The sequence below is a fragment of the Balaenoptera physalus genome, assembly GCF_965194825.1.
Source record: "Balaenoptera physalus genome assembly, chromosome: 4".
NCBI lineage: Eukaryota > Metazoa > Chordata > Mammalia > Artiodactyla > Balaenopteridae > Balaenoptera > Balaenoptera physalus.
Window position 1 is genome coordinate 36152207 of NC_138891.1, and position 21090 is coordinate 36173296.

Sequence of the window (21090 nt, forward strand, 5' to 3'; positions counted from 1 at the left end):
AATGGATAAAGAAGATGTGGCACATATATACAATGGAATATTACTCAGCCATAAAAAGAAACGAAATTGAGTTATTTGTAGTTAGGTGGATAGACCTAGAGACTGTCATACAGACTGAAGTAAGTCAGAAAGAGAAAAACACCATATGCTAACACATATATGGAATCTAAAAAAAAAAAAGAAAGGTTCTGAAGAACCTAGGGGCCGGACAGGAATAAAGACGCAGACATAGAGAATGGACTTGACATGGGGAGGGGGAAGGGTAAGCTGGGATGAAGTGAGAGATTGTCATGGACTTAGATATAGTACCAAATGTAAAATAGATAGCTAGTGGGAAGCAGCCGCATAGAACAGGGAGATCAGCTGGGTGCTTGTGACCACCTAGAGGGGTGGGATAGGGAGGTTGGGAGGGAGACGCAAGAGGGAGGAGATATGGGGATATATGTATATGTATAGCTGATTCACTTTGTTATAAAGCAGAAACTAGCACACCATTGTAAAGCAATTATCCTCCAATAAAGATGTTAAAAAAAAAAGACTCAGTTCGTATGTAATTAGACAATATTAGAAGAAAAATAAGAATAAAATTCTAAATGCCAAGATTTAAATTTTTAATACACTTCTGCTATGGCTTTCATATACTACTGAAAGTTTTGAGGGCTCCAACATTCATTCCGTAACTGAAAATTGCATTTATTGAGAACTGTTATTTAAAATTCTTCAGCACATCCTTATAAGTCAACTAACATTTTGAAGAATATCTTTACTTTATTCTTATAACATCCTATAAAAAGGCATACTTATCTTTGTTTGACCAATGAAGAAATCTAGTTTCAGAGAATTTAAGTTATATGCCCAAGGAGTCAAGTTGATAAATGGTAGGACCAGCTTCGAACCCTAATTTTAAAACTGGTGTTCATTTCATTCCACTATGGATTTCTCCCAATAATTACTACCTTGCTTACCCTATAGGATTATTGTAAATAATGCGTTTTAAAGCATTTTACAAAACTGTGAAATTCTGTCCATATATGTTAAGTATATATGAGATCTCTCTGTTTTGGGGAGATTCGATGAGAAACTAAGCCACATGTAAACAGTGTGGTATAAAGGAAAGAACTTGATTTTTAGGATCAAATAGGGGGTTAAAATGTCCTTCTGGGATGTTATTTTACACCTTATATCACACTGGAAAGGGATTCATGGCTTTGCCTTTGGCATTTTCTTCATTTACAACATAATCTATGACAGCTGTTTCCTCTTCGTGATTTATATCCCAGCCCTAAATTCTCAGAGATCCCTTCCCTGAATACACTATTTAATATCCTCATTTGCATTAGACTACTCCCTACCATCTCCTCCAATTTCGACCTTTTAATCACGTTATTATTTAAATTACTGATTTTTGCTATTGTTGTTTGTTTGCTTATCGTCTTCTTCTGGGAATCTTGTCTTTCTTTACAACACTGTAACCCTTGGTATACAGTTGGTGTTTAATAAGTATGTGTTAGAAGAGTATTAGGGTATAGGAGGTCTTCGTTCCATTTTAAGGCTGGCCACCAGCTAGCTATGTGACATAGCAAGTTACTTAACTCTTGTGGACCTCAGAATTCTCATCTTTTAAAATAATAGCAAAACTATAGAATCCACAAAGTTTTCAGATACATTATTGTCTTAAAATAAGGAAATGAGAGAGTCAGACTAAAAAAAAACATTTAAATTCTTTTCAATTCTAAAGTTTGATGTATCTAAGTCTTTGATGTATAGCTTATAATCAATTGGCCTACATGTAATCACATAGAAATATGTACAAATATGTACAAAAATATATTGGGATTTGGAAAACTTATACGTTGTTTCTTTTCTTCTACTGACTATTCATACTATTTATGATCTAGGTATTCCATGACTATTATATCTGTATATTTGCTAGACATTGCAAATTTTTAAAGTTGAACAATATAATATTTTTTAAATAGCATTTTTTCTTAGAATTTTAGTCAAGACCTTAATTGGAATTATGATCAGTGCTCAACAGTGTAAGCCTCTGAAGAATTCTGCCCTTTGGCTGCCTTTGTCATTGCATTTCATATTTCTCATGACTTCGAGTCTATTCAGATAGTAATCATCCACTCCTCACTATTTCTTTCAGTCAGAATCATTTGCATATCACCCTCCCTTTCTTTTTTTTCTTTTTTTTCTAAAATAGCAAGTTAGGCTTCTGTAAGGATAACACTGTGTATAAAACTAATTAAATAAAGTGAAGAACATGAGATTTTTGGTGATGACCCTGCTGAAATGATTGCTAAAATGTATTTCATTATTGAATTAAAGGATCATGCCCTAGAAGAACAGAAGGACCAGACAGGAAACTCAGTGAATCTAATTTCATTAATATTTATTTTTCAAGTTTCCACTGCTAAATTATTTTAGGACTTAGAATGTTATCAAATAGCCTTTGGAGTAAACTCAACTTTTTCTCCTTTAGGTGCTGCAACAATTTATCTAAAAGAAGTCCTTGGAGGGGTTAGTTGAATAGAAAATCGCTTTTTTGTTTTCAGTCATTTCCTAATTTAAAATTTTCTTTACAATTCCTACCTCTCCAAAAATACTATTTATTTTAAGTGTACAAAATTAGGATAATCACAGTTCTTGTTTCATCACACATTTGCATCACTGGTCTATGACTTAAGGTGTTTATTTATTTATTTGTTTGTTTGTTTTTTTATTGGGTTCGGCCAAAAGTTTCATTTGTTTTTTTCTGTATGATGGCTCCAGTAGCACTTAGTTGTCTTTAGCTTCATTCGAAACAATTTTGTTAGATTGTATGTGATAGCTGTCATATCAGCATGCATTTAAAAAAAGACTTATCAAAATTGGTGAATTTTTGTGTAGCCATTTTAATATTGAAGATGGAAGAAAAAAGCAACATTTTAGCCATACTATGCATTATTTCAAAAAAGGTAAAAACGCAACTGAAACGCAAAAAAAAGATTTATGCAGTTATGGAGAAGGTGCTGTGACTGATCAAATGTGTCAAAAGTGGTTTGCAAAGTTTCATGCTGGAGATTTCTTGTTGGACGATGCTCCGCGGTCTGGTAGACCAGTTGAAGCTGATAGCGATCAAATTGAGACATTAATTGAGAACAATCAATGTTATACCATGCAGGAGATAGCCAACATACTCAAAATATCCAAATCAAGCATTGAAAATCATTTGTACCAGCTTCGTTATGTTCATCGCTTTGATGCTTGGGTTCCACATAAGTTAGGCCAAAAAGAAACCTTCTTGACCGCATTTCCGCATGCGATTCTCTACTTAAATGTAATGAAAATGTTCCATTTTTCAAACAAGTTGTGACAGGCGATGAAAAATGATACTGTACAATAACGTGGAACGGAAGAGATCGTGGAGCAAGGGAAATGAACCACCACCAACCACACCAAAGGCCGGTCTTCATCCAAAGAAGGTGATATTGTGTATAAGGTGGGATTGGAAGGGAGTCCTCTATCATGAGCTCCTTCTGCAAAACGAAACGAGTAATTCCAACAAGTACTGCTCCCAATTAGACCAACTGAAAGCAGCACTCGACGAGAAGCGTCCAGAATTAGTCAACAGAAAACACCTAATCTTCCATCAGGATAATGCAAGACTGCATGTTTCTTTGATGACCAGGTCAAAACTGTTACAGCTTGGCTGGGAAGTTCTGATTCATCTGCCATATTCACCAGACATTGCACCTTCAGATTTCCATTTATTTTGGTCTTTACAAAATTGTCTTAATAGAAAAAATTTCAATTCCCTGGAAGTCTGTAAAAGGCACATGGAACAGTTCCTTGCTCAAAAAGATAAAAAGTTTTGGGAAGATGTAATTTTGAAGTTGCCTGAAAGATGGCAGAAGGTAGTGGAACAAAAGGGTGAATATGTTGTTCAATAAAGTTCTTGGTGAAAATGAAAAATGTGTGCTTTACTTTTACTTAAAAACCGAAAGCACTTTTTGGCCAACTCAATATTTATGTTGTATTTACTTATGTATGTATGTATGTACTTATTTTAAAATAAGCATCCAAGAACCCATCATCCAACACAAAAACTAGAATATTGATAATAACTAACATCCACCTATAAAGTCATCCCCTAGCCTGTCCCAAATGATCTCGAACCTGCTTATATCATAAATTTATCTAACTCCTCTACCCACCTACTCTTTGTTACCCTGAGTTTTAGCCTTACCATAAACTTCAGTCTCATCCACTACCCTTGGTCTACAAGCTGTGTCTTGCTAAAATGAATGATCTTTTAAGGTTCTTTGGTTCCAAACAATGGAAATAGATGCTAGTTAATCAGAATTAACTAGAATTAAGCAGATTTAATAGAATTTAATGGAATTAAACAGAATTAACTAGAATTAACATCTAGTCAATCAGAAAAAATATTGTTTTGAATATGAGAGAGTTTAAGCAATGGAAGGAGAGTTTAGGAATCAAGCTTTAAAGGACAGGAACTAAAGTAACAACTGCAGAAACGCATAGACAAGTTTTGTTGGGGGTGGGGTGGGGCATGAATCAACTCCAGTGCTTTCAAATGTGTGACTGGTCTGGCTTGAATCATGTACCACCCTTCTCTGGGAAGAGAGAAAAAACATCTTAATGAACTGTCCCACCAGACTGTATCCAATGGAAGAACAGATCTCCCAATGCAAATTTAGGTTATTTCATAAAGAAGGAGTTAAACATTGGGGCCAAAGGTAACATAGGTTCATACCAGAAATACTTTCTTCACTCCAGACTTTGGGTCTAGTCATTTTAATACATGTTTATAACCCCCAGCTGAATTTAACATTGCAATCTTTGACCTAGAACTCAGGTCCCCTTATTCCACCCTATTAATGTTGAATTATATGTCATTACCTATATCTATTTGTGACCTTAAAAAATGGACATTTCACATGGTTTAACTAAACATAGCTACATAAGGAGCAGAAGTGACTCCCACACAGAAAGTTTCCTCTTTCTAGTTACTACAAGAAGAGCTCATTGTTATTTTTTTTTTTTTAATTTTTGAATTTGTAACTTCTGTGGTTAGTGTTTCCATTATGATGTACAGCAAACAACCTGAGATAATAGGATAGCATGGGCTATTAGGCAGAAAGATTTGGATCTCAGTGCCCAGAATGTTTACTAAGTGTGTGACCTCAGGGAAATTACTTAACTTCTCTGAAACTTGATTTCTTTATCTACTAAGCAGGAACAGCTAATGTTTCTTTTCTCACATTGTCCTGCTGACTGAATGGAGAATATGCATTTAAAATGCTTAGCATAGAGCCTGGCGCAGAGAAAGCATGACATCAATGTTAGTTATTGCCATTGAATAATGACACATAACTGCTGCAATTTGAAAATTCCCATATTGAAGCTTCAGTCAGCTCAGCTAATCTAGGTTAGACAATAGAATTTATTTTGGGGACAGACATTCTCTTTTCTTCAGGTGAGTACAGTTGTGTTGAAAGTATAAACTATAAACACTGCTTTGGGGAATCCTCCTTCAGACTGAGAATTTAAATATTTTGTTAAAGAAGAAGAATAGTTCTATTCACAGGGCAGTGCCCTTGTAAAATTAGGGAAATGTGTGCACCTGTGTGAGACACCTGAGAGACAGCATTTTCTAGTTGAGAGTTTATAAGGGACCAGCTCTGAAAATTATTGATTGTGGTTGGGAGCTGTGCCTGTGCTCTGGTCAAATAATGCCCTTAGGAGATCAGGGACAGAGACCCCATTACTTTATTAATCCCATACATCTTTTATTTTGCCTCACGTGTGGAATATTTTTTCTTGCCTTTGCTTATCTAAAAATTCAAAACTTTTTAACTGTAACACAGAAATAACATGGTCATGTGTAATTCACAGAGTAGTTGTAAAAGTCTGCAATAAGGGAATGAATATAGAGTGACATTTTGTGCACCATAAGTCACTTTATACAACTAAGGCACTATTATTTTAATTATGTTTATATTGTTTAGGGCTAAGGCAACATCGAGCAGTAGTTAACAGCATGAACTCCAGAGCCACACTGCTTGAATTCAAATCCCAACTCTACCACCATGGGCAAGTGACTTGAACTTTAAGTGGCTTATTTTCCTGACCTATAAATTGAGGATAATAATGGTGCCTTTCTCACTATTGTTTCTAGAATTAAATATGTTCATATATGAAAGGCACTTAGAACAATGCCTAGCACAAAATAAATGACACAAAGTAATGATAACTATTATTATTATTTTGTCTTCCTTGTTAAAGCTGAGGCAAGTTCTACTTTTCACATTTATTTCCAGACTTGTAAGTACAGCTCTAATCACACTGCTATGGCTTATTTATAAGTTGTTCTGGAATTATATTGTTGAGTGAATTATTCATATCTTTATGTCTTGTTTTTGCATCTGGATTATGTGGTCCTTTGCGGGTAGGGCACGTTGTCTGCACTTCGTTATTTCCCGAAGGGACTAATAACTCTCACATGAATTAAGTCCCTCTTCCATTCTTTTTCACTTACATATTGGTTTCTCTCAACCATTTTGCATATTTTATTTTGGCAGAAGAGCATGGAAAGCTGCTGGATTACACTGAAAGCACTTTTGGTATCACTTCCCAGTTCAGTTTCTTTGCACAGTGAATAATAGCTAGGGCTGTTGGGCCAACATGAAAAGGTACTCAAATTTGGTTCTGTTAGGACGAAGTTGTCTACTGCTTTCATGGATGAGATTATCAGAACATATTTAAAAAGTCTGTACCTCAAACGTTCACTGTGAGGGGGGCTCAGTTCTTGGCAACATACAGTCTCTCTCTCTGCCTCTCTGTCTCCCTCCCTCTCTCTCTCTTTCCCCTTCTTTCTCTCTCTCTCTCACACACAAACACACACACAACCAAGAACAAAAAGATATATAAATGAATTTTCAAACAATTATTTCCAAATAATAGCTAAAAAATTTGGCCTGAAGCGTTTGTCATTAATAAGGCATATTATCAAGCTAGAAAGGTATGTTATATACTAACATTGTTAGCTTGTTTAATAACTCTTAAATGTTTAGACATATGACAAGTCATCCTCCATTTGTACTCTTTTATTGTGTTTAAAATGCTTTAATTCTTTAATGACAGATAAATGGGTTATACTTAATGTAGATATAATTTGTAGGGAACTGATTTCAGAGAGAAATGTCATGCTACATCTGTAGTTGGAGTTTCATAAGTATTAATAAGTGTTTCTATTTACAACAATGAATTCATTCATCTAACAAATATTTATCGAGTTTCAACTGTGTCCAGGTATTCTTATAGGTACTGAAGTCAGAGTAGTGAGCAAAATAGACAAAAAGTCCTTGCTTTGGAGGAGTTTATGTTCTAATGGGGGAGGAAGATAATAAATAATAGATAAATATATTATGGGATCATTTAGTAATAAGTGCTATGGAGAAAAATAAAGCAGTGAAGGAGAATATAGGGCTGGCAGAGAGTGTTGCTAGTTTATATGGTAGCCAGGGAAGACCTTCATGGGAAGATATCATTTGAGCAGAAGCCTGAAGGAAATGAGGGAAAACTGCAGATATCTGGGCAAAGAGCATTCCAGGCAGGTAGAGGCAGTGGTGAGTGCAAAGGTCCTGAGATGAGAGTGGAAGAGGCATATTCAAGGAACAAGGTGCTGGAGAAGAGTAGGTAAGGGGGAGAGAGGTAGGAGTTGAGGTCAGCAAGGGGTTGTGAGCAACAAGACTCCAGTGGTCTTGGTAGGGCATTCTAAAGACTTTGGCCTTTATTATGATTGAGATGAGAAGTTACTGGTGTTTTGAGCAGAGGAGTGACATAATCTGAATCAGGTTTAAACAATACCTCTGGCTAATATTGCATTGAAGGATGGGAAATCTACAGGCTGAACTATCTGAATGGTGGAGTTGGGCAGGGATTCAATCTGGAGACATTAGTCCAAGCAAGAATCATCATTTTAGACAAATCTTAAGGAAAAGCAAAATCTTTCGTAAAGGGCAAACATTTAGATATTAGAGTATGAGCTACGGCTCCTCAAAGTATTTCATATTATATCAACATCCTTATAAAAAATTATATTTTCCCTCAAGGAGAAAAGATGTTGGATATAAAAGGTTTGAAATAAAGGTTTCCTGATGTTCTAAAACACAGTAGTAACATATCGAGTCACATAAATTATCACATTTAATTTTTCTGATGAAACACAAACTGCATATACTCTAGCTTTTAGAGAACAGATATATTCTGTCATAGAAGCCAAGAAATAAAATATTAATGAAAACACTTTAAATATGGATTTTGTAAAAACATAATTGTGAAATTGGGACAGATTTAAATCCAAAATTAAAATGACGGTTCTGTGGTTTTTATAATGTCAGTATCACAATATAAAAAAGAATATTCAAGTTAAATCAATAAAGAGTGAATCACTGGTAGCTGTAAATATAACTTTGGCTTACACTGTTGGTAAATCCGAATCAATATGAAAGACTTCTGACAAAATCAGAATTCCCTTTTCCTGCCCATTCTTACCCCAACCCTTTCTTTTTGCATTTTGAGAATATATACTGACATATTCATTTACTACCATATGCCATAAACACTGCAGTCTCTTGAGCAGATTTCAGTTTCTCTATTATGATCCTAGAGACTGTGGCTCATTGATTCTGTATGTTATTGTCTGTTATGTATAAAAATTGTGATGCTATTTAAGATAATAATGCACTAAATAAACAGAAGTCCTAATTATATGCTCTTGTATAGTGGATGCTGACCTATAATTCTTCAGGTATATATCTGCTTAGCTGAGTAAACAGATTACTATTTGCCTTGAAAAATAGAATGATTTTAGATACATACTCTTTTTCTCATATTTAATAGCATTTAATTCTGTTTCTTATTGTGCATCCATGGGCCAAAAAATAAACTTTTATTAAATTTCTACTGTCAGACACAATGCTGGGTGCTTAAGAGAAAAAACATGACTCAAAGGTCCTTGCTCTTAGGGTTATTGTATAATTTTTTTAATCTTTATTGAAGTATAATTGCTTTACAATGTTATGTTAGTTTCTGCTGTACAACAAAGTGAATCAGCTATATGTATACATATATCCTCATATCCTCTCGGGTTATTGTATAATTTGGAGGAACCATTTTTCTGACAAGATTTAAGGTTTTTCTCCTTACTCTTTATAAGTTATAAATATATTTATAATTTAGAAACTCTGTTGTAGAATTAAATTTAATTAGCATTAATAAGAACCCATTTTTGCTCAGGGACATGCGAGGTGCTAGTTATAAAGACAGGAGATTCCTGCTCTCATGAAGGTTACCATGACTGACTAGAGAACCACATAGGGCAACTATACCAGAGTTTGTGAGTGGGTTGTCTGATTCTACTGTAGGAGCTCAGAAAGGGGTGAGACAATTATGGACTTGGTTTGGTCAGGAGTCATGAGGACATGGTTCTGGAACCATGGCCTGAGGTATGAGAAGTCTGTGAAATGCAGGAAAAGTGTTTCAGAGATTCAGTCTACTGAGAATAAGAAACTATGGCTTATGAATTAGAATTAAGGATTTGAGGAGAACAGAGAAAAATGCACTTGGACTTAGGTTGCTTTTGAAAAGAAAACAACAACGAAGAATCAATACATTCGCAGGAGCAGTAACTGACTATTGACTGGAACACTGGATGCGGGCGCCTTATGAGGATTTGTACTCCAAAACAAATATTTTTTTTTTAAACTGCACATTGATAAATATTGAGTGTTTTCGAGTAATATCTTACAGAATGTATTTAGTGTCTTCATTGCGGAAATTTCTTAAATGTTCTTCAGAAGACAATGAGGTCATTCAACCAGGTTTCATCAGCCCCAGGCGGGGCAAGCAAAGGTGGTGGAGAAGAGCCCGGGAAGCTGCCAGAGCAGGCAGAGGAGGAATCCCAGATTTTGCCCAGAACTGGTCACTGTAAGTGGTTCAACCTGTGAATGGGATTTGGATTCATCTCCATGATAAACCGAGAGGGAAGCCCCGTGGATATTCTAGTTGATGTATTTGTACACCAAAGCAAATTATTCATGGAAGGATTTAGAAGCCTAAAAGAAGGAGAACCAGTGGAATTCCCATTTTAAAAAATCTTCCAAAGGCCTTGAATCAATATGGGTAACAGGACCTGGTAGGAGCCCCTGTTTAGGAAGTGAAAGAAGACCCAAAGGGAAGACACTACAAAGAAGAAAACCAAAGAGAGACCGATGCTACAACGGTGGTGGCCTTGATCGTCATGCTAAGGAATGTAGTCTACCTCCTCATCCAGAGAAGTGCCATTGCTGTCAGAGCATCACGCGCATGGTGGCGAACTGCCCTCACAGAACTGGGTGCAGCCGCCCGCCCGTTCTCAGGGAAGACAGGAAGCAGAGCCCCAGCCGTGCACTTCAACGTTCCCTCGAGAGGTGGGGGGAGGGCACGGCTATCCGTCACCACCGTTTCCTCAGGAGGCGAGGTCCGAGGTCTCAGAGTGGCCCGGCACGTCACCTCCGGAAGCTTCCTCCACAAAGTCATCTGCAGCACCAGAAGATCAAAGCAAAACGGGGCCTTCCGTGCAAAAAAGGAAAAAGACATAACCCTTTTTCTTAACGTATCGTTTTCTCGCCCCGGTTGGGAAGTCTACCTCATGCAAGTACAGGGGAACAGTATTGCACAAACAGCAGCTGACCTGGGATTTTTAACTCCTGTTGAGGAAGTGTGAATTTTTTTAAACAGACAAATCACTCTAAGCAAATTACCTTTGAGCAGGGTGTCATGTGTCACGTGACTCAGAGGATGCGATGCTCTGTGTATCTGTATGTGCATGTGTGAGAGGGAGAGAGCCTGAGTCTGTGTGTGTGTGTGTGTGTGTGTAGGAGGATTTTCTATAGAATGTAGACATATATATAAAGAGGGTTTGTCTTTATATATGTGTGTAGAGAGATGTAAGCACACACCCTCCCTCACAGAATTGGACATCCCCAAGAATTGAAAATTCAGGTGAAGCATTTTAGATGGTTTTGAAAATAACCCTTGGAGTTTTTCTTGAAATACCATTCCCGTTATACAGCATTAGGAAAAAAAAAAAAAGACTGTTAACCTTCTGTGTGAACCAAAGGATACTTCAGATCTCAGAGCTGCCAATCATATGGTACTAAAGGTTTTTAAGACATCAATTCTCCCGAATTTGGGATTGCCTCTTTTTCTTGATATCTGTAGTGTGTCCTCCACTCCCCCCCACCCCACCCCACCCCACCCCACCCCCTTTGAAGGCAGTACCTTAACTCCATATTCCTTTGACTGCCATTAGCTTTTTTGAATCTGGTATACATAACTCCAGAAAAGACAATGAATGTGTAATTTCTGTGCCAATATTTCAGTATGTTTTTTTTTTTTTTTTTTGGCTGTGTTGGGTCTTCGTTTCTGTGCGACGGCTTTCTCTAGTTGCGGCAAGTGGGGGCCACTCTTCATCGCAGTGCGCGGGCCTCTCACTATCGTGGCCTCTCTTGTTGCGGAGCACAGGCTCCAGACGCGCAGGCTCAGTAGTTGTGGCTCATGGGCCCAGTTGCTCCGCGGCATGTGGGATCTTCCCAGACCAGGGCTCGAACCCGTGTCCCCTGCATTAGCAGGCAGATTCTCAACCACTGCGCCACCAGGGAAGCCCTATTTCAGTGTTTTTAATTCATATGTTTTGATTGTAAATTAGATGCCTATTCAGAGAAATGAAGGGGAGGGCAATGTATAAAGGTAGTGACTTGATTGTTTTCAATGGTATTTTGATACTCATTATAATCTTTTACCTGTTGTGAGGTTTTTGAAGGACTGTGGCAACAGCAGCTTTCCTTGACTGAGTCAATCCTTCTAACCATCGCTTTGAGCGGAGGCCTCCTTGTTTACTGCTGAAGACCTTGGAGGAAAACTGCAGTTGTTTGGTGTACGTTTTTGGTGGCTGTTTTTATTCTCCCTGGAGAGTTACCTAACTTGTTTCTAAAACAAACAAACAAAACAGCACAGATGTGAGTAAAATGCCAGGGTTGAGAATGGAAATTAAGTGGATGCTCACAATTGCCCAATTACATATGACCTTGAATAATATTAAAAAGCACTGTGTTTGATGGCGGGTGACTTGAATGGTGAGCCTGGGGCAGGAGGTTCCCAAACCTCTCCTACCAGAGAGCTAGGAGTATTTTATACAATACAGTTCATCTTAAGGGAATTCCCTCAGTACTGCTACTGAAGAGACCTATGTGGGAGATTCAGGATGAACATTCAGTGATGGGGACAGAGGCGCTTCTCAGGTTGGTCCTCAGTTATATTAATAAACTGGCTGGGGGCCAATCATAGTATTGGTCCCTTCAGGTTTCAGTCATGAAAAACATTCATTCTGGTGTCATCCTGGTTCTAGATGTTATGGACACTTTCGGAAACATCTCTAAGAAGGTACCAGTTAGTGGCGATGCTTAACATTGGCAATAAATATAGTTTTGTATGAGCCTGTTGGTGTAAGCTCAGATAATCAGAAACAGAAATAGCATGATTCAAATGAGACACGTTCTGCTGAACAGTTTCTGCTCCCTCCCCGACTTGTCCTGCCGAGGGCGGCTTGTTGTACGGTTGCTGCCATTTCAGCAAGCAAGCCACACAGAAGGAGAGCGAGCCTCGGGCTGGGCCGCCATATCACTGTCAACTCACCTTGAGTTGACAGTGTCTGTGAGAATCTCCATGGGACATACTGAAATATCAGTGTGCTGTGATGCAAAGCTTACCTTTGATGATATTGAATGTGATAAAGAAGTACTTCCTTGCCTTATGTGAGGATCGTAAGCTTATTTAAATTATGTAGACAAATCAAAGTGGCGTTGCTTAATTTTTAGCAGGTATAATAAGCAGGTTAACAGTAAAAATACAAAACGTAAGCCACGTTGAAAATTCAAACCAAAGTTCCTTGACCTTATTAGAAATAGGAAATTATGGACTTGAGAATTGGACATTCCCTGTTTACATATAAAAAGTTCAGAGCTGAGATCATGGTTTAAGAAAAGACAGACAGAAAGAAACATGTTATAACTATGGACCTTATGGGTGCAACTTGAAATCATTTTTCAGCATCTCACCAGACTGAACTAAGCACATACCAAACCTATCTTATGATTAAAAGTTGGGGTTTATTTTTTATATAAGAATATTATCACTATTACATAACACACTCAGGACAAAGAACTTTGCTCAGGGAACATACCATATAGTATTTTTGTTTCTTTACAGAATAGTCTACAGTCCTGCTTACTCAAAACAAACCAAATAACTTAGACCTTTATATAAGTATTATGTACTGATGTTAGTAATAACTAACCTCTGAGTTTGACATAGATCAAAATTTCTGAATATCAGATATCAGTTCTCCTATTTTTATTTCATGTGAAAAGTACTCTAAAGGAGACTTCCTCACCTCCTTGCACATGTGAATATCACTGACGTAAGCACAGTGTCCATTTACATGGGTGAAATATTATTCTGTTTACAGCAGAAGGCTACCTCATAGTTGATGCATAGCACACCTCTATGCTGCTCCAGCCTTACAATGGCTGATAATGCTCTGGTACAGACCTTGTTATCTATAGTACAGATAGCAATTCACAACTGCATGTTTCTGACAAACACTTGTGAATAATGAAGCATCTCATCTAGTTAGCCGTCTCCCAGCATTTCCTTCAAGTTATCATGTATTTTGTTTAAAGACTTATAGGGTCTCTTCCACTGAAGCAAAACAGAACACACAAGCAATCTTGGAAATAGCTACTTTGCCCAGAGGTCGGTCGGTAGCGGGAAGAGGTTGGGAAGAGAGGTTGGTTGTATGAGTGTTTTTGTGCTGGGCAAAAGTATCAGAGATGCCAACCTCCTTCATTTGTGTCTGTGCTGCCCTGAGGCCAAGTGTATTGCAGCATTATTGCCCAGGCACATAATTAACTAGCACTGGCTGCCAAGGAGTGAACATAAAGTAGATGTGCAATGCCATTTCTAGCTACTGAGGGGTAGGGTCTGTGTGAAGCGTCAGTTTACAGGAGTTGCTGATGGGTTGGGCAGAGGGTCTGTGAATTAGTTGCCCCTTGACCTCACCCCCCCATGTCAACACAATTGTAATTCCTAAGAAAGATGCATTACCGGTCTCTTAGCCCTGTGAGCGGTTCATTGCTACATGGCAGATTATAGTAGATATACTTGCATTTCTAGTCTTTACTAGAAGCCTTTGGATGTAGTTTTACAATTGAAAGATTTAGAAGGATTTTCACCTGCTTATAACTTGGAAGTTTGGCATGCAATGTACGGGAAAAGATCAAGAAACATCATGTTATTAGCACTGGTCCATCTACAAATAAATATAGGGTGTTTTTATTGCTGATATTTTTTCATATTCTGGCCCAGTTTTATTTTGCACCAGTGTGACCCCAAGTTACTGCTAGTTCTATTTGGTTTGTGAATAGAAGCCCATAAGTGTTAATAGACTTTGTAACATTCACTGTAAGATGAATTATACAGGACATGGGAGATCTCATTAAGTCTTAAAGTTAATTTAATTTAACTGTTTTCTCTAAGAAATGTTTATCATAAAATATATATGTGTATTTCCCCTTTGGTTATAAAATTTGGGGAAGTATGTACAAGTGCAGCTGCACAGACTTTAATTTTCCAGCTGTCTTAATGAGGTTTATTTGTTTTAGGGAAGAACAACTTGTTAAAAGCATCGAATTCTGTCTTACATTGCTGTCAGCAGCCTCTTTCAGATGTGGTGGTTGTGTGATCTGTGTCATAGTTGTTCAGTTAGTGAGAGGTTGACCTCTGAATCGTTGTTAAATTGTCTACTTGGAGCCAAGCTGCAAAGTTATGGTTAAGTGCTGTACTGTGAGAAACTATTAGGACATTTAATACATCTGTGGCTTCACACCGTGTGAGAGTTACCAGCTTGAAAATGATGGTGTTGATTACCTCCTGAATTACAGCTACCAACCACTGGCATGCACCACCAGCTGGCTTTAATTAGTGTGTGTTGCTTTTTGGTATTAACAACTTTAACCATAATAGAGACCAAAGTGAACGCTGATTTCTATATGTCTTTAATATGGTGTTTTATCTAGTGCTTTAAAATTATCCTGTGTAGTACTTAGATGACCTCATTGTCCATTTTGGCTCATGTTGTTTACAAGTGAAAATAAAAAACACTTGAACTGTATGTTTTTAAAGGACAAAAAAGGAGTAGATGGTCGGAATGGCATTTCACTCATGTACGGCCATCCTGACGGGCTAAAAGTACTGTTTGCCTTTCTGCAGACCGTGGATTTTATATTCTCATCTCATGCCTAATGTCTTATTCTGCCAACTATGGTTATTTTGAGGTTTAAAGAAATTACTTGATTAAAAATAAAACATATAATGTTGGCATTAAAAAAACAAACCAAAACTATGGCTTACACATGGATGTAGTAAAAATTGATGGGGTTATATAAGCCGCATAATGAGTAACAAGTGGCTTGATATTACTGCTACCCCATTCCAGCCTCCCAGCCTGGGAGCAAACTGATTTTTCTTTTCTGGTACCAAGTCAAATAGTTATTTTTGGATTCAGGTAGTCATTGCAGAAGTTTTGACTCTTACCTTTTGTCACTTTCCTGTGACTTAAAAATATGGAGCACAAGTTATCCTGACTGCTTTTCATTTAATAACACTTTGTAAAAGCACTTTGCCCCAAGCCACCGCTAAGATGCAGAACATAGTCTCAGGCAACCCACTTCTGGCAGAAACTTAAGAGAAGCCAAGAGAAAACTCAATCACAAATATTCTGAAGCGAAGGTTCACAATGTTCTCTTCACATTTTTATCTATGACCTCCCTGAGAGCACTGACAATGTCTTACCTTTGATTCCCTCGGTGCCCAGCACTGTGTCCTGCAAAAACATGACGTAAATGTTCACTAAATAAATACACAAATAATAAGTAAACTTTGACATTTATGCCAGGAAATCCAAACATTTGTCCTTTTACTCACTAACTATATCTGATATTTTCCTCCCATGTAGTTTGAAGTATATTAATGTATGAAGTCTTCATAATTTTTTTGTGTATCCTACAAAGTAAAAGCTGAAATAAAAGCTCTGTTCACAGGATTGATTTAAAACTTCAGATTTCTATCCCACATACTCTGAAATATACTAAGGTGGCTGGCTGCTCTGTAAACAAATTCATTCCCTGAGGGAAGTTGCTAAAAGAGAACTTTGCCTGAGGTTACCCTTTGGAGTAATCTGGAATGTCTTCTGGAGGTGACCTTTGGAATCGCAAAGTGAGAACACTCACCCATCGGGCAAAGAGGGGACTCCACCACAGAGTCCTCACGTTCTGACAGACACATACCTTTCTTGCTTCAGGCAGTAGCTAGGACTGCTGCGCTTAGGCGGCTGTCCTTGTTATTCATGAGAGTAGCTGACCTCCCAGAGGTTTTGCCTACACCTTCCTTAAGAAGAATTTCAGTCACTAAAATTATCTTTGTACAAGAATGCCAATTTGCCAAAGTCGGGAAATAATATGTTTTAGTAAATAGAATTCCATGTGGGGATTTCTGACATTTGAGGAAGTGGAATACATAAAATGTACTTTAAACTTCAACTAGGTGAAAGCGATTTACCCCTCTGATAATTGAGAAAATTTTTCATATTTTTGCATTCCTTCAGGATCCTGAAACATCTAATTCATTATCATTTTACTTATATATGCATGAAGAAAGTGCAGGAGGTTACACTGAATCCATAATAATTCTGTGACATAACCGCAAAAAAAAAGTTATTTAAAATAATAATTGCCATAAGCTATTTACTGACTTTTTCCTCTGGAAATATGTAACTGCTTAACTTTAACCCTATTAGTTGAAATTCACTCCTAGTTGATAGATTATTGAATAAGCCTGGATGTTAAAAGAAAGACCATATTTCTTTGTTCTTCCATGCTTCCTGCCTTCTACTCCACAACCATGTAAGGACTTGAGGATATAATACAGAAAAAAAGTCATATAGAAAGATTATGTCTGAACAGTGAGAAAAATGAACAGTGAATGAAATTTAGAAATGAAAGTAACATCTGCAAAACCAACTTGATCACTTGGGGTGACCATAAGAAAATAAGTGAAAGCACAGCTACTCAGTGTAGCACCTTGTTTCAGAGGTAGTACTTTCATCAGACTTTTTTGTTGGAGAATGAGAATCAGCTCATTCTCAGCTGAAATTTATAGTTAGTGAGCCTTTTCACCTGGATTAAGGGACGGTCTCTCCTGAAAGGGTTTGCATTTGTTCTGCCTGGAGTTCTAGGAGTATCATTGGTCCTAGAATGTATTTTGTATTAAACCCTCCGCTAGTTAAACTTCACTAACCAGATGAGTGCTGTAAATTTGAACCCAGGCCTGAGATGGCTCATTCTTCAGTTGTTTTCCTTTGACCCCTGGACTTTTTCTTACTTTTTGCAAGCTCACCTATGCATTTAAAAGGATGTTTATTATATTGTATTCAGTGCATTTACCTTTTCTATAATTTTTCTGGAAATGAACATTGATGCTTTTTATTTCATAAATAAATGCTTTACCATTTTACATTTGGGCCTTATCTTCTCATTTGTATAATAATTTAAGATTCTCAGATATTGAAAAAACTTTCTGAATGCTACTAAGGTCTCAATTTTGGACATGAATTATTTCTTGTGATCCTCCGAAGTTTACAAATACATTTATATTTAACTTGCTGGAGTATGTGCATTTTTGAATGTTGGTTAAGTATCTTAATAAATACTTAATAAATACCTTCCATGGACACATATTACTCTATTCACTTTGGTTTGATCATGTGTTTTCTTAAAGGTCCTAGATATCATATGCCTGCTGATGGTATTACTATACGAATGCTGGTAAATTCAGTGGGTAAAAATTTCCAGGTTCCCTTCAAAAGTTGCATCTGTAAATCTATGGAAAAGTAAGGAAAGTCAATTGATGATGTATACCATGATGACAACTATCTACAGGGAAGTGTCCTAGGAGTAACTCATCCTTCAATTTGATTTGGAATGAACTCACAGGAAAGATGTAAATGATACTAGATTGAAAGAGGATTACTTTTCATCTCTGAGAAATGAACTAAGATTTGTGTAAACTCACAATAACCGGTAATAAAACTATCTTAGATTGAAAAGGGATGATGATTTGATTGATTAATGGATCCAAAAAATTGAGACCAGAGAGAGTTTATCTGACATGCTACAGGAGAAAGGATGCTCTAACAGATTGACATCACATCTGCTTTAACCAGAGGCAAGGACTTTATTCTGCTATAACATGATTAAAATAAACTAGTCCCTTATTTACCTATGATTTTCAAAGATGGTATAACCCAATATAGTAATTCTCTAAATTAAAAAAAAGTATGCCCCCCAATATTTATATATATAACACATACATATGTGTATATGCATACAAACACAGTGTGTAAACCAAACATATTAAACGTAAATAAATTTGTCCTTGTTTCAGGGTCTGTATTAGGCCTTAGAGAATCTTGAGGTATGAAGGCCATTTGCCTTTAATTGAAATGACTTGTTTTTTGTTATGTCTGCGTTTTTTTTGAATGGGAGTTAGCTGTTTGTGTCTCTTTGTGTTAGCTCTGGTGTCTTGCCTCTGGCGTTGTGACTCCTTTTAGCAATCCCCTTTACTTTTAATTTGCTGTTTATAATCACCTGTGGCTTGTTTCAAACTGGGTAATCCCAATTAGAATTAGTGTTCAAAATCAGAAAACATATTTGAGTGAATAATTTTCTTTTTTCCTGAAGTTGGTAAGAATAACTCAGTTTGCCAGGTTTATAAAATCATAGGTGAATTTGCAAAACTGAGGTCCAGACTCTAAATGACAGGACTGTAAAACCCAGACTGAAATTTCCTCTTGTCTTACTCATTATATTACTTTTTATGGCATTTGTTTTAGATTAGAAAACAGTATGAGAAATAAGCAAGAAAAAAAAAAAAAGCCCAGAACAATCAAGATGATAGTTTTGCTGACTAAATATGCTGAGTCTGCATCAATCATGATGGACAACATAAACCTGACATCATTCATCCTGTTTCACTATTTGGCAGATAGTTGATAAGTTTTAAAAATTTCCTTAGATTTTATGACTGTTTTGCTGATGTGGGGATAACTGCAAAAACTGCAAGCCTAGGTGATGAAAATATAAACTTTTGAAGTGTGAATGTGTGCAGCATTGAGATCATTATAATTCCTGAAGTTTCTTGATGAACATTTATTTATTATTATCTTGGAGGCCCAGGTTTCACTTTTTAATTTAAATCCAACTATATTCAATGTTTTGAACTCAGTCTTGGGTTTAACTAATGAAGGAAGTGAGGGTTGAGTACTGTGTTTCTCAAGCTTGGCTGCACATTAGAATGACCTAATGAGCTTTTAAAATTCTTAGTACCTCCAACCGACCGATTAAATCAGGGTATTCCAGGATGTGCACTCAGGCGAAAGTGCTTTCTAAAGTGCCCCAGGTGATTTCATCATGAAACCAGAAAACCGCTGCTTAGTGATAAAGCCTTGTGGGGTTAGAGTCACCAAAGGGCCCAACAGGTGCCATTGTAAACAAATCTCGAAGCCCAGCTAGGCCATGCTGGGCTGTTAATATATTCTTATTTAACTCCTTCTCACACAATATAACAGAGGTCTGTTCTAAAACCTTTATAAATCTTCTTTATCAAATCATTTCACCCTTAATGTCTTCACTCTTAGCAGATGATTTGACTTCCTACCAAAAACAAAACAAAAACCAAAAAAGAGGCAGTCACCTGGTATGAAATAGCTTAATTTTTCCTCAGTACCTGTGGCCTCCTGCTTTGCTACTTCCTTCTCAATTGCCGGAGCCAATACCCTTGACTGCATCCTCTTTTGTCTTCTAGGACTTTGCTCAAGTCAATCCCCCATTCTCTTGTCTCCACTCCTGCTTCTATGTGCTGCTTCTCCTTTCCTTGGCCAGCCTTCCTCTCAAGCTGCCACCCTAATTCTTTCATTCTCTTCTCCTCCAGACCATTTGCATGCCTAATCTAGAGTCAACGTATCAACTTCCTCAACACGAACTCTAGTCTGGCTTCCACTCTCACACTCTACCAAAAAGACCCTCTCGAAGGTCACCATCGATGATTTCCAGTGGATAGTTCCAACGATCCCTTTCACTCTTCACCCTCCTGGTCCCCTTTCTCTTGCTAAAACTCTTGACCTCTCCACCTCTCCATTGCTTTTTATGTGCTCTCTATCCCTAGCTGCCACAACCTCACTTCTCAATCAACATCTTTCTTTTTCTCTGCCTATACTTTAAGTAGTTTTGTTCTATGGGGTTCTACCCTTAGCTAACTTCTAGTCTCTGTCTTTGGGCTTCATCTAATACTTTTACATGTTGTTGGCTGATGACCCAGCCTCTTTCCTAAGTGCTGGGCTTTTATATTCATCCACAGACATTGCAAAAATCTCAAAAATCTTTATGCTTGGAATGAACAGCTGCCACCTCTGCAAAACTAAATCCCAAACAAGCGAAGTGAATTAAAACAAAAAAATAACACAACAAAGAGACTCCTTCCTCCTCTGTTATTTGTGTAATAATTTCCCCAGTCAGCTAATCCCCAAACTGCTGTATTTTTAGTCACTCAGTGAGATGTTCTAACACTATAATGATCCTTTAAATCCAACTCTCTCTGTATTCTAATGCCTGAGCTAAAGGAACTCTTCTTCTCCCACACAAATTATTAAGGTGTCCTTTTACAGTGCCACCAAGGTGATTTAAAAAAAAACACAAATTTTATCATATTAAGTTTCTGCTAAAATTTTTCAGTGGCTGTCTGTTGCTTTCTAAGCTTCCTCATATTTTTCCCACAGCACTGACTCTTCTTTCCTTATGTGTTCTACCCATCCTTTGCAAGCTCCTTACTGGCGGAGCCCTCAACTCTTTTCACCTCACACTC

At 37.2% G+C, this 21090-nt stretch overlaps 1 pseudogene across 1 annotated transcript; it reads left to right on the forward strand.

Annotated features, from left to right (window-relative positions):
- Nucleotides 1-911: 911 nt before the first annotated feature.
- LOC309659702 (protein lin-28 homolog B pseudogene) lies at nt 912-11289 on the forward strand (annotated as a pseudogene). The gene has a single exon. The product of its transcript is annotated as a protein lin-28 homolog B pseudogene (transcript).
- The last annotated feature ends 9801 nt before the right edge of the window (nt 11290-21090 follow it).